The following is a 13,568-nucleotide window of genomic DNA, read 5'->3' on the forward strand; positions in this document are numbered from 1 at the left end:
CTCCTCAGGGAAGCCTTCCCTGGCTCCCTGCTAAACTGTCACCTCCACCATCACTCCAGCCCTTTCATCTTTCTTCCCTACTTGCCATCATGTTATACATCTGTTATTTGTTTGGTCAATACCTATCTGTCTCTGTAGAATGTCACCTTCCACAGCGCAGGGACTGCTGTCTGTGGTGATCATGATGCTTTCTGAGCACTCAGCACAGGGTCCCGCACACAGTAGGTGCTCCACAAAGATGTATTCAATCAGCGAATGGGCAGGCAGGAGGGGCGGCTGTTGGTCCAGATCATGCTTCGGCAAACATCACAAGTGTCCTTTCTCTGGCTGATAGCTGGAGGTTGGTGCCCAGAACAGGTTGCTGTGGAGACAGCTTCCCTAACCACCCTGTCAAGTAGCCCCAACTGCCCAAGTCACACCGATGCCCTCCAGTCCCCTCGCCCCTCACTTCCCACAATCTCAACTTGTTTTGTTTCTGTATTTATCATGGGCTCCTCCTCCCCTGAGAATGGAGCTCTCTGAGAATAGGGTGACCTCTGTTGGCTCCACTGTCATCCCCCTGAGTGTCCGGTGCAGGGCCCGGCACCCCATAGGATGTGTTTCATGGCAAGCTGAACAGGGTTTGCACCGGATACCCCATCTGTAGGGCTAGTTCTGCCTGGGAGGGCATTAGGAGGAGATACTGTGCTTGGACCTGCAAAGTCACAGGAGAGATGGGGCCCACTTGGGCCTTAATTATAACACATCCCATAATGATGCGGCATTATAATATGCACACAAAATGTACTAATCTGACATTATATCTGGGTTTTGTACAATAGTTACAATCCGCCGGCCGCAGTTTGCTAATTCATTCTCGACCTATCTCCACGCTCCACCTAGATGACTATCGGCTTCCTTAATTAAGTGGAAGGCAAGCTCTGCAGGCGATGCTTGCAGTCCCAGCACCAACGAGTCCAGCCCAGCCCTCCCATAAGCTGGGATAATAGCTACTCCCACACGGGGCGAGGCTGGTTCTGCCTTCTTCATCCCAACCTCCTGTCCCAGGCTTGGGCGTGACAGGCCTGCTCCAAGGCCTGGTAAGCCACAAACGCCAACCACCAAGGGCTCACACAAGCGGCCTGTGGGCCGGGCCAGCCTCGAGATGTGTTGGGTTTGGCCTGCTTTTACTTAAAGTTAAAATGAGTTGCCAACTCTGAAAAATCAGAATGTTGTACACAAACATCCAGATTCCCAGCTTCTCTTGGGAAATGGGAAGATGCAGGGACTCGGGCTCATAGTCCTGGATGCTGGGGCTGGGGAGTGGCTGTCCCGTCTAGACAGGACATGACCACAGTTGTCTCCTGCCTGTTTCACTTTTATGCCCCTGCCCAACTCTTGTAGGCAGTTGAGTTTGCAATCCCTGCTCTGGGCTTTAAAAACCAGTTACCCCTTGGCAAGATGGAACAATGAGGCTCAGAAGAGGCAAGTGACAATGGTCATTGCACAGCAAGCTGGAACTCAGGTCACAATCATTTAACAGGTCTTTATTGAGCTCCCATTGTATACTAAGCACTGAAGAGAGAAAGACTACAACACACATAGTTCTTGCCTTCTGGGGGGTGACAGTCTGTTGCTCCACAGGCATACCATCCACCCTTATTGCTGGAGGCAATAGGATCTGTTAGAGACAAGTCCTTTATGATCCCTCAAAGTGCTGGAAGCAGACTCCTCATAGCTTCTGGGCCCTGTCCAGGCCAGAGAATGGGCTCTGAAAGGTGTAAAAGGAGTGGAAGCAGCCATCTTGGAAGGAAGCTCTTGGCAAGAGTTCCTACGAGAGGGGGATGTCCCTAATTTCCAACCTGTGCTCCCAGAGAGCAGGAAGGGTGAGCGAGGTGGGCTCAGAAGGGTGGCAGGTGGGGGTGGTGGGGGACAGGAGGGGAACAGAAAAGGCACAGTGGCATCAGCTAGACAGAGCATGGGAACTTTCCCATCCTGGTTGAACCAAAGGTGAATCAATTAGGTCCTTCTAAGACAAGAAGTGGAGGCCAAGATGCTGAAATACCCAAGCTGCCCACCTACAAGTCCAGGAGAAGGGGCTTCGCTCAGCCAGTCTGGGAGGAATTGTTTATCCTCTTGCCTCCCCACTCCACAGCACCACCCCTGGCCTGGAGGAGAAAGTGCAGCCTGGAACCTCTGTCCCCAGTACCTCAATGCTGAACCCAGCTTGGGCCATTGCAGGCCAGCTGGCCTTCCAGGAGCCACATCTGAAGAGCATTAAGCAGCCCACATGCTTCGTGGCCAGCTCCCCACTGACGCGGGGGGATGAATAACAGTCCCAGCCATCATGTGCATTTGCTAAAAATAAACTGACATACTTTTTGCATTGGGAAACAATGTGGATTCCAAACATTCTCAAAGGGCAGAGAGGGGAAAAAAGGAAGAATGGAAATCAAGTTTTTGAGCTTAGCAATTAATTAGTGCCTGTAAACAAATGACTCATGATCTTTCCTGGCTATTTTTCTTTCCATTTTGCGTGGATTTTCGCAGGGACTCAGGGAAGAATGCCAAGTGAGCCAAGTTGATAGTCAAGACAGGGCCCAGACGGAACCGTCTTGAAGAGGCATTGGCCAGTTGGAGAGTGCGAGGAAGAGCATCAGGTGGAAGAACACCATGTGTGATGGCTATGAGGACTAAAAGATCTTGGCATGTCCAAGGAACACTGAGGAGGCCCATGTGGCTGGAGTAGAATGGGTGAAGGGGTGAGGTCAGATAGATCCACGGGACTTGGAACATACAGACCCTTAGTGGTGTATTAAGGCATTTATATTTGATCTGGAAGACAGTGAGAGCAATGATAGGGTTTTAAACCAGGAAAGAACATCATCTGATTTATATAATGGTGTCATCTAAAAAACAGATGATCAGGCCAGGCACAGTGGCTCACACTTGTAATCCCAGCACTTTGGGAGGCCGAGGTGGATGGATCACCTGGATCAGGAGTTTGAGACCAGCCTGGTCAACATAGCGAAACCCTGTCTCTACTAAAAATACAAAAATTAGCCGGGCATGGTGGCGGGCACCTGTGATCCCAGGTACTCGGGAGGCTGAGGTAGGAGAATCACTTGAACCCGGGAGGCGGAGGTTGTGGTGAGCAGAGATTGTGCCATTGCACTCCAGCCTGGGCAACAGAGCAAGAATCTCTCTCAAAAAAAAAAAAAAAAAAAAATCAGAAAAATATATTCTACATGTTCTCTGTTGTTTAGATGCGTCTGATACTTAGATTTCCACAAAAATGATTATCTAGTGGTTATATTTCTTAGGAGTTTACACATGCAACATCTGTTTCCTCTCCTTAGAACATCAGACCTATGATAACAGGGACCTTGTCGGTCTTGTGTACTTCTGTGTCCTCAGCACCTAGACCACTGCTTTGCACATAGTAGGAGCTCAGTAAGTGCTTTTCAAGTGAATGAACAGTCTGTGCAAGGTCAGAGGCCTCATTCCACCTTACAGGGCCAGGAGGTCTTCCAAGGCCAGTCTGGATGGTCCCCAGGAGAGGCAGGTTTTATTTAGTTCAAAATAAGAAGAAGGTTTATGGCTGGAACATCGATTCTGCAAGGAATTGAACTCCCTGGTAATGGGGTCATTCCAGCAGGATCCATGCTATCAGTCCCACAATAGCCCTCTCTGATTTAAGACAGTCTCTGTATTGCTCATAGAGTCCACTCAAAGATCTATGAGGTTGGCATGCGGTTATGCCCATTGTGCAGACAGAGAAACTGAGGCCGGAGAGTGGTGACATGCTCAAGATCACATGGTTACAAGTGGAAGAGCCTGGCTTGGAATCCAGATCTGACTATAAAGTCTGCGTTTTTAGCTCCTTCTCTGAGCCATTGACGTGGGTTCCAATGCCTGCTCCACTGCTTAGATGCCATGTGACCTGGGGCAAGTCACTTTGCTTTTCTGAGCCTCAGTGTTTTGCTCCACTTAATGGGAATGTAGCCCCTTGCCTCGCGGGGCTGCCGGGGGTGGTGGGGAGGTCTGAGCCAGCATACAGATGTTTGAATCATGTGCATCCCCCTTTTCCCTGCAAATCTGCTTCCTGGGTCCTTCTGCCACTGGTCCCCCTCCTGGGCTGCCGACCCCGCCTTAGGCCAGAAGCTCCTTGGAGTCCACCCTCCAGTTCTCTCCCCCCGCCCACTGGGTGTTGAGTCACTCATGCCATGAGCTCCTTGCCCTCCGCCTGTGTTTTCTTCCTCCTTTTCTTGGTAAAACCACTGCCTTTTCTGATTGCTGAAACTCCTCCTAGGGAGCAGGTGGGTGGCAGGGGAGACCCCATCATCCCACAGAACCGTCTCCACAGCTTCCCCATCCCTCCCACTCTCACCATGCCAGGCTGAGGTCACTGAGCACGAGGCCTGGATGGCAGACATGGTCAAGGTTGGGGGTTTAATTAATCATCAGGGAGCAGGCAGGGCTCTGGCTAGTCCAGGGCCCCTTGTCTGGGTATAGGCTGGTGGGTAGCTATTCTGGGAACGATGTTGCTTGCAGCCCATGGCAAACACAAACATGGAAAAGCCCATGGGGATGTGCACTAATGGGGATGGGGTGGCAGAGGCAGGAATGGGTCTTGAGAGGCTTCATGGAGGAGGTGTGTCTGGAGCCAGGTTTGTAGAGGGGAGATGAAGGACATGGGTGCTGGGGCCAACTCCCCTGGGCTTGAATCTCAGCTCTACCCCTTTCCCACTATGTGAACTTGGTCAGGTTCATGTCCCTCTCTGAACCTCAGTTTCCTCATTTTGAAAATGGAGATGATTGGCTGGGCATGGTGGCTCATGCCTGTAATCCCAGCACTTTGGAAGGCTGAAGTGGGCAGATCACCTGAGGCCAGAAGTTCGAGACCAGCCTGGCCAACGTGGTGAAACCTCATCTCTACTTAAACATAAAAATTAGCTGGGCATGGTGGTGCACGCCTGTAGTCCCAGCTACTTGGGTGGCTGAGGCACAAGAATCACTTGAACCCGGAAGACAGAAGTTGCAGTGAGCCGAGATTAGGCCACTGCAGTCCAGCCTGGGTGACAGACTAAGACTCTGTCTCAAAAAAAAAAAAAAAAAAAAGAAAAGAAAAGAAAATGGAGATGATAATATTTACATCCCCCTCACAGGGTGTGGTGATGACTGAGAGATGATGCAGATGAAGTATACAGAGCAGGGCCGGACGTATAACTGGTGCACAATACATGCTACCTATTTTCATTCTTACTAGTGGTGTAGTGGAAAGCACTGGAATTTTACCTTCAGACAGAGCTGGGTGTAAATTTCAGTCTTCTGCATCTCCCTGTTCTTGAGCAAGCTCCTCGCCCGTTCAAGCCTCAGTGCCCTCACCTGGACTTGGAGATGGTTTCACTTCATGGGGTTTGTGGTGAGAATGAGGCATGAAATTCCCGCAGATTGCTCGGCACAGTGCTGGGCACACAGTAGGCACTCGCTAAGGAGTGGTTGGCATCCACTGGTCTATAGCCCAGCGGTTAAGGGAAGGGTTTGTGTATCAGGCAGACTGGGGTCTGAGTCCTGGCTCTGCCCCCATGCGCTGCTGTGAGGATTATATAGAGCTCTAGATGAAAAGTGCCCAGTTTGGTGCCTGGCACCTAACAGATGTGTGGGCAGTGGGAATAAAATCAGGATCTTTGTGACTCTGAAGAGCAGTGTTAGGCCACCCCAACATCCTGGGTGGGAAGGTGACTTTCTTCCATTGAAAGGATAGGGAAGGTTCTGGCCCTTTCGTGGTAAGGAAACCGTCTCAGAGAGACGACATCACTAGCCTGAGGTGGGCACCTGGGTCTGCTCGTCTCTAGAGCTTGTCTTTCCAAAAGGGGAAATCTCTGGGTTGGGGGTGTCCCATGGGGCCCCTTGAGTGTCACTGGGCATGCTGTTGGAACAGCCTTTTGTTTTTTTAAGAGGGTCTTACTCTGTCACCCAGGCTGGAGTGCAGTGGCACAACCACAGCTCACTGCCTCCTCAACTTCCTGGGCTCAAGTGATCCTCCTACCTCAGCCTCCCAAGTAGCTTGGGACTACAAGCCTGCATTATCCACCTGGCTAATGTTTAATTTAACTTTTTGTAGAGACATGGTCTTGCTATGCTGCCCAGGCTGGTCTTGATCAGTGATCCTCCTGCCTTGGCCTCCCACAGTGCTGGGATTACAGGCGTGAGCCTCCACACCCTGCCTGGAACAGTCTTTTAGTGGTCAATGAAAGCAGGTGACACATACCGTGAAGACGGCAACTCGTGGCATGAGGTTCTGGGACGCAGCAGTGTTCAGGGCCTGCCACCCCAGACTAGGGACCAGAGAGTGCCTTTGTATGTATGGGAGGTGGCTTGGGGTCTTGGGGTTAGGGCAGATCCCAAGACGTCTGGCTTGAGCCCTTTTCCCTCTATCCAATCAGCCCATAGCACTCTGTCCAATTGTTTCTTTCTTATTACTATTGGACGTTATGAGGCATTTCTTCCAGGTGTCCAGAATCTGAACCTCCTTCCTATGTGTGGAGAATTTTCTGCTGTACAAGGCAGATGTTCTGTCTCCCACAAAGGAGGCTGTGAATATGAGCCTCAGATTCTGCTCCCCTGCAGCCAGAGCAAGGACAGTTGACTCGGCTATCCAGGTGCACTGTCCTGGGCCCCTGGGGAGTCCATTCAGGGTCCATCCAGAGGCCTTCATTTATGCAGGTCACATCCTTCTCCTGCTCAGAATCCTCCCATAGCTCCCCATTGCCCTCAGGATAAGACTTCAACTCCTGCCCGTGTCCCGCAAGATTTGACACTGATGGAGCCCCACTGACCTCCCCTCCTCTCCCTTTCACCCCTCCAACCAAAGGAACCTCCCTCAGCTAAAGCCAATATGCCTGAGCTGGTACCTGCTTCAGGCCTGTGCGTTTGTTGTTCCTTCTTTTACTGTATCTCATTTCACAGGTGAGGAAATAGGGCTGGAGGAGGGGTGAAGGAAACAGGGTGTGGTGGAAGGAGAATTCCAACTGAGGTTGGGCTGGCCTTGGCCTCGGCCTTAGCCTTGGGGTGATCACAATCCACGCCAGAGACTGCCTCCTCCAAAACAGATCCTTTTTGGAGACAGATCCGTCTCCTTGCCTCTGTTCAGCCTGACTTAGGTATTCTCTCGGGCACTTAGGCATTCACTCGGGTGGGTGTGTGTGGAGGTGGCATTGCCCCCACAGGGGTGGAAATCAGTTCCTGTGGGGTAAGAAACATCTTAATGTTTTTATGTATAAAGTGAAAATAGGCCGGGTGTGGTGGCTCACGCCTGTAATCCCAGCACTTTGGGAGGCCGAGGTGGGTGGATCATTTGAGGTCAGGAGTTCAAGACCAGCCTAGCCAGCATGGTGAAACCCTGTCTCTACTAAAAATACAAAAATTAGCTGGGCAGTAGTGGCACATGCCTGTAATCACAGCTTCTCTGGAGGACTGAGGCAGGAGAATCGCTCGAATCCGGGAGGCGGAGGTTGTGGTGAGCTGAGATCGTACCACTGCACTCCAGTCTGAGTGACAGAGTGAGACCCTGTCTCAAATAAATAAATAAATAAATAAATAGCAAAGATATACATGCAAAACACAAACAGATATACAGAATATCTCTGGCATTAACATTTCATAAGGGGGCAATTAGGAAGAAAAGTTTCTAAAATACTCTGTAGGAGGCAATTCAAAAAATTGAGCCAGGTGCAGTGGGTCATGCTTGTAATCCTAGCACTTTTGGGAGGCAAAGGTGGGAGGATCGCTTGAACCCAGGAGATGGAGACCAGCCTGGGCAACATGGGGAGACCCCACCTCTAGAAAAAATTTTAAAAATTAGCCCGGCATGGTGGTGCATTCCTGTGGTCTCAGCTACTCAAAACTCAGGAGGCTGAAGTCGGAGGATGACTTGAGCTCAGGAAGTTAAGGCTGCAGTGAGCAGAGACCGTGTCTCAAAAGAGAAAAAAAAAAAAAAAAAAAAAAGAGAGAGAGAGAAACACTGGTTTAACTCAACGCAGTTCAGTTCCGTTTAAAACTCACCTTGGTCAGCCACGATGGCTCATGCCTATAATCCCAACAGTTGAGGAAGCTGAAGGGGGTGGATCATGAGAACAGGAGTTCAAGACCAACCTGACCAAGATGGTGAAACCCCATCTCTACTAAAAATACAGAAATTAGCTGGGTGTGGTGGCAGGCACCTATAATCCCAACTACTTCGGAGGCTGAGGCAGGAGAATTGCTTGAACTTGGGAGGCGGAGGTTGCAGTGAGTGGAGATCGTGCCACTGTACTCCAGCCTGGGCAACAGAGCAAGACTCCATCTAAAAACAAACAAAACAAACAAACAAAAAGAAACTCACCTTAACTTGATTTGAATCCACTCAACACCTCAACTGAATTCAACTCAACAGAACTCCACTCGTCGTGTTTAGTTGAACTTGATTCAGCTTAATGTGTCTCCACTCAACCCTCCTTTACTCAGTTTGACACAACCCAGCTCATCAGCGCAACTGATACCAGCCCTGCGCCCCTCCACTCAGCAGAGTGCAGTTCAAGTGAAAACTCACCTCAACCTGACTCAACCCAACTAACTCCACTTAACTCACCTCACCTCCGCTCGGCTCAGCTGACCTCAGTTCACCTCAGCACCACTCACTGCGATCCCACCCACCTCAGCTCAGCTCAAGTCAATCCTGCTCTGTTAAATGCTCAGCTCAGCTCCACTCAGCTCCTCAACACACCTCATCTCAACTTCTACAACAAGTTTTCTTTTTTTTTTTTTTGAGACGGAGTTTCGCTCTTGTTGCCCGGGCTGGAGGGCAATGGCTCAATCTTGGCTCACTGCAACCTCCACCTCCTGGGTTCAAGTGATTCTTCTGCCTCAGCCTCCCGAGCAGTTGGGATTACAGGTATGTGCCACCACGCCCGTCTAATTTTGTATTTTTAGTAGAGACGGGGTTTCTCCATGTTGGTCAGGCTGGTCTCGAACTCCCAGCCTCAGGTGATCTGCCCTCCTCAGCCTCCCAAAGTGCTGGGATTACAGGCGTGAGCCACCGCACCCGGCCAAGTTTTTATTTATTTGTTATCTTTTTAGAGATAGGGTCTTGCTCTGTCACCCAGGTTGGAGTGCAATGGCAAGACCATAGCTCACTGCAGCCTCAACTTCCTGGGTTCAAGGAATCCTCCTGCCTCAGCTTCTTGAGTAGCTGGGACTACTGGTGCATGCCACCATGCCTGGTTAATTTTTGATTTTATTTTTTGTAGGGATAGGGTCTCACTATATTGTCCAGGCTGGTCTCTAAACTCCTGGCCTCAAGTGATTCTCCTGCCTTGGCCTCCTCCCACAGTGCTGGGATTACAGGCTTGAGCCACTGCACCTGGCTAAAGTCAGTTTAAGTCAACTGTATTCACTTGACTCACCTTGACTGTCTCGACTCACTGTAGAACCTCACTGTAATCGCCACCTGCCTTCCCCAGACAGCCTCCAAGCTTTGCAGAAAAGGAGCTGGCCTCCGTGTGTTCCCAGTCTAGCTGGGGACCCTGACATGTCCTTTCAGCAGGTGCTATCATGTGAGAAGCACAGGGCACTGAATGAGCAGCCTGTGGCAGCCCCAGAAAGCCCCAGATGGTTCCCCCCAGAAGGAAGAGTCAGCGCAGGCAGAACAGTGGGAGGAAGGGTGATCTGGGCAGAGGGAACGGCACGTGCAAAGTGGCCGAGGCAGGGTGGATGGAACCCTCTGAGACCCAGAGGTTGCTCCAGCTGGAGGGAGGAGTGGAGGTGTAAGGGTTGCCGGGGGACAGGCCCAATCCCCCAGGGAGGACCCAGCCTGGACAGGGGGAGACACTGCAGTACTGAGCAGAGAAGTGTCATTTGGCTGCTGGGGGACGCACAGAGCTGAGAGGTGAGACTGGGCTTATTGTGTAGGGACAGAGCTGAGAAATCCAGCACTTGGGGGATGGTGGGGGGCAGACAGGTGGAGAGCTTAAGGAGAGAGTTCAGGAAATTAACCATAAAATGACCAGAAATTGAGTACTTATTTTGGTCCAGGCCTTGTTTCCTTGCCTTACAGGTATTAACGAATTTAATCCTCACAACGATTCCATGAGGAAGGTATTATTATCGACCCAATTTTGTAGAAGAAGAAACTGAGGCCCAGAGAGGCCAAGATGTCCTAAGGAGCAGAGCTAGGACCTGAACACAGGCTTTGGTGCTCCAGAGGCCCGGGGGCAGCTGGGCATCCTATGCAAAATGCCCATGGCAGGTGCCTCCTGGAGGCCGGCCCCTGTCCCCCAGCACACAGTAGCTGCTCAGGGCCTTCTTTCTCTGTGTTTGTAGGGATTTAAATAATCATCACCACCGAGTTGGGAGTGCCCGTCCACTATTCAGAGGGAGAAACTGAGGCCCAAGGAAGGATTTGAGCCTCAGGTGGGAACACATTCTACAGACAGGCAGGTGGTATCATCGGGGTCTTCAACTATTGGGATTTTTTTTGTTTTTGTTTTGAGAGAGAATCTCGCTCTGTTGCCCAGGCTAGAGTGCAATGGCGCAATCTCGGCTCACTGCAACCTCTGCCTCCCAGGTACAAGCGATTCTCCTGCCTCAGCCTCCCGAGTAGCTGGGACTACAGGCATGAGCCGCCATGCCTGGCTAATTTTTGTATTTTTCGTGGGGGCGGGGTTTCACCATGTTGGCCAGGCTGGTCTCAAACTCCTGGCCTCAAGTGATCCACCCACCTGGGCCTCCAGAAGTGCTGGGCAGTGGAATACAGCAGGGAGCAAGTGTCACAGGTGTGGGCCACCGCGCCCGATCGCCACTGGGATTTTGATTCAGCGTGTGCGCATTGAACGGCCCCGTACACTGCTCCGGGGAGAGGATCCCACCCTCGTCCCTCCAGTGCTGAGAATTCTCCCGTGGCTGCCCTCTGTCCCGAGGATGCAATCTGGGCTCCTCCCTGTGCCCCAAGAAGCTCTGCTGGGTCTGCCCCAGTCTCTCCTGCCTCCCTGGCCTCACCTCCCATGACTCTGCCTTCTTGCCCCTGCACCAGCCTCCTCCAGCACCAGTTTCCCACCCCAGGACCTTTGTACGTGCTGTCCCTCTGCCTGGGACACTCTCCTCATGACAGCCCATCTCCTCCGTGGGTCCTCAACTCTAAAGTTGCCTCACTTCCTCAGTGTGGCCTCCCCAAGCACCTGAGCTGAAGCCCCCCCAGTTCTTACATACCACATCACCCCATCATTTTGCTTTTATTTTTTAATATTCTGCTTCCTTGCGGGAACTTTCCTATTTCCTGCCTCCTGCAGGGGACAGAGCTATTCTAGGCAGGATCCCTGTGGGTCTTGTTCCCTGCTGTGTCCCACAGCCCAGCACACAGTAGGTGTGTAATAAACATTTGTAGAATGAATGAATGAAGGAATGAGTGAAGGAATGGATGGAAAGAGTCTAAGAATGTAGGTGCGGAGAGGAGGACTGGCAGGCCTGGGCCCAGTCTGGAGCTGAGGCCTCCTCTCCTGGGTCTCCCTGCCCGGAGGAGGGGCCCCTGCCAGGGCAGGAGGGTGGGTGTAGGGGGCAGTGAGCAGGGCTGGGCGAGGCTTCTCTGTTCCACTGTTTTCATCCTCTCGGTAATTATGGGCTCAGACACTCCTCGATGCTTTCCCAGAATAATAGCCGGGCCTGTTATCAGCAGCATCTCTGGGACCTTCTCACAAACAGTCATTAATCAAGTCTCACTGCCACCCTGCCCTCCCTCTCGGTGGAAGCCGAGGCACAGAGAGGTAAGGCCACTTTCCTAGTGCCACACAGCTGACACAGGCCCTGTGTCAGCAGGATGGGCTGTTTTTCCCTGAACCCTGCGGTGCAGGGTGGGGTCCCTTCTCCCTGTTCTACATGGGAGAAATTTCTGAGCCTGCCATGACTGGGGGGCCCTGCCCCCAATTTCAGGCCCCCAGCCCTCCTTGAGGCCTCAGGGGCCTCCCAAGGTGGCCTCTTAATCATTGCCGGTTAATTAAGGAGGTGAAGCAGCTCCCCGGGGCTCAGGCAGGCCTGCCCAGGGAGAGAGGTGGCAGGGCCCAGACTGCATGTCACATCGAGGCCCCTGTTCCCCAGCCTGAGTCTGGCACCGGCATTGTGGCTCTGTGGTGCCCACTGCTGGACCTGGGGGTCTCTAGGGGAGGTGTGGGGCCTCCAATGGGGCCATAGAGTTCCATTGCTGGGGCACTGCCCCCCCCTTCTTCGGGGGTGTGTGGGAGGTGTTGGCATCACTTAATGAGGCCTCCATGGCTGCCAAGGAGAGCTGGAGGAGTTGAAACAGGTTCTGGGTGAGGTGAGTTTCGTGGGCTGGGCAGAATCCGTGGCCCTGTGCCATGTGGGTGCTCCCCAGGGCAGTTGCGGGGGGCAGGTGTGGGACCCCCACCTGGCCCCCGTGTCCAGCCCTCTGCTCTGATGGGTGGGAGCAAAGGAAGCTTGGGAGGGGATTGTGGAGATGACAAAGGATGACGGACAGGAATGGAGATTCACGTCCCACCCTCCTAGGTCCGCCATTGCCCAGCCTGTGGGGGCCACACCAAGACCCACCACGTTGGCAGCATCTGGGGCTCCGGAGACATTGCTCATCTATGCTCTGACACAGACTTGGGCCTTGGTCTTCTGACCTGAGAAATAGGGGTGGTTGGATGGGATAATCTCAGGCTCGGAGCTTTAGTTTCGGAATGATCTGTCTAGCAGAGCTGCCTGACTTGCTGTGCAACCTCGGGCAAGTCACTGTGTTCCTCTGGGCCTGTGCAGCTCTGGCTGTGACCCGGTGGTGGTGGGGTGGATGCAGTGATCCTTGTCTCCACGGAGGTTGCCAGTGCTTCGTGAGGGGCACCTAGACTGCTTTCTCCAGGATGCAAGGAAGTCATTCAGTGCATCTCTCCTGGCCCTGGGGAAGCTCCAAGGTTCTGGATTCAGGCCAGGGAGGTTTAGGAGGAAGTTCCCCAAGGCCAGGCTGTGGGTCCTGGGGTTGGGAGGGCAGCCCTTTTGTGTTGCTAAATCCTCGGGGCCACTGCAGGCTCAGGTGAGGCTGGATCACGGCGGGACCCAGAGCCCATGGGTGCCCTGTGGTTCTTTGTCTTTCCCACTTTCTTTTCAAGTCACTTTTATGGACATATAATTTATATACAGCACTATTCACCCTTTTGTGGTGTGCAGTTCTATGAATCTTGAAAAACGTATATAGTTGTATAACCACCAGCACTGAGCAAGATACAGAATATTTCCATGTGCCTCCTTTGTTATCAATCCCTTTCCTACTCCCGGCCTCTGGCAACCACCGATCTCCCCCAACTTTTTATTTTGAAAAATTTCAGACTTAGAGAAAAATGGCAAAATTTCACAATGAGCCGCCAAGTGTCCCTTCCCCCAGGATCCCCGACTGCAAACACCTGGCCCCATGTGCATTCTTGGTCTTCCTCTGTGTGATTTTTGCTGAGCTGTTTGAGAGTAAGTTGCAGACATCCTTACCCTTCACCCTAATTACTTCAGCATGTGCCTCCGAAGGACAAGGGTGTTCTCCCACATAACCATAG

The sequence above is a fragment of the Rhinopithecus roxellana genome, chromosome 13 (assembly GCF_007565055.1).
Source record: "Rhinopithecus roxellana isolate Shanxi Qingling chromosome 13, ASM756505v1, whole genome shotgun sequence".
In the NCBI taxonomy this organism is placed as follows: Eukaryota; Metazoa; Chordata; class Mammalia; order Primates; family Cercopithecidae; genus Rhinopithecus; species Rhinopithecus roxellana.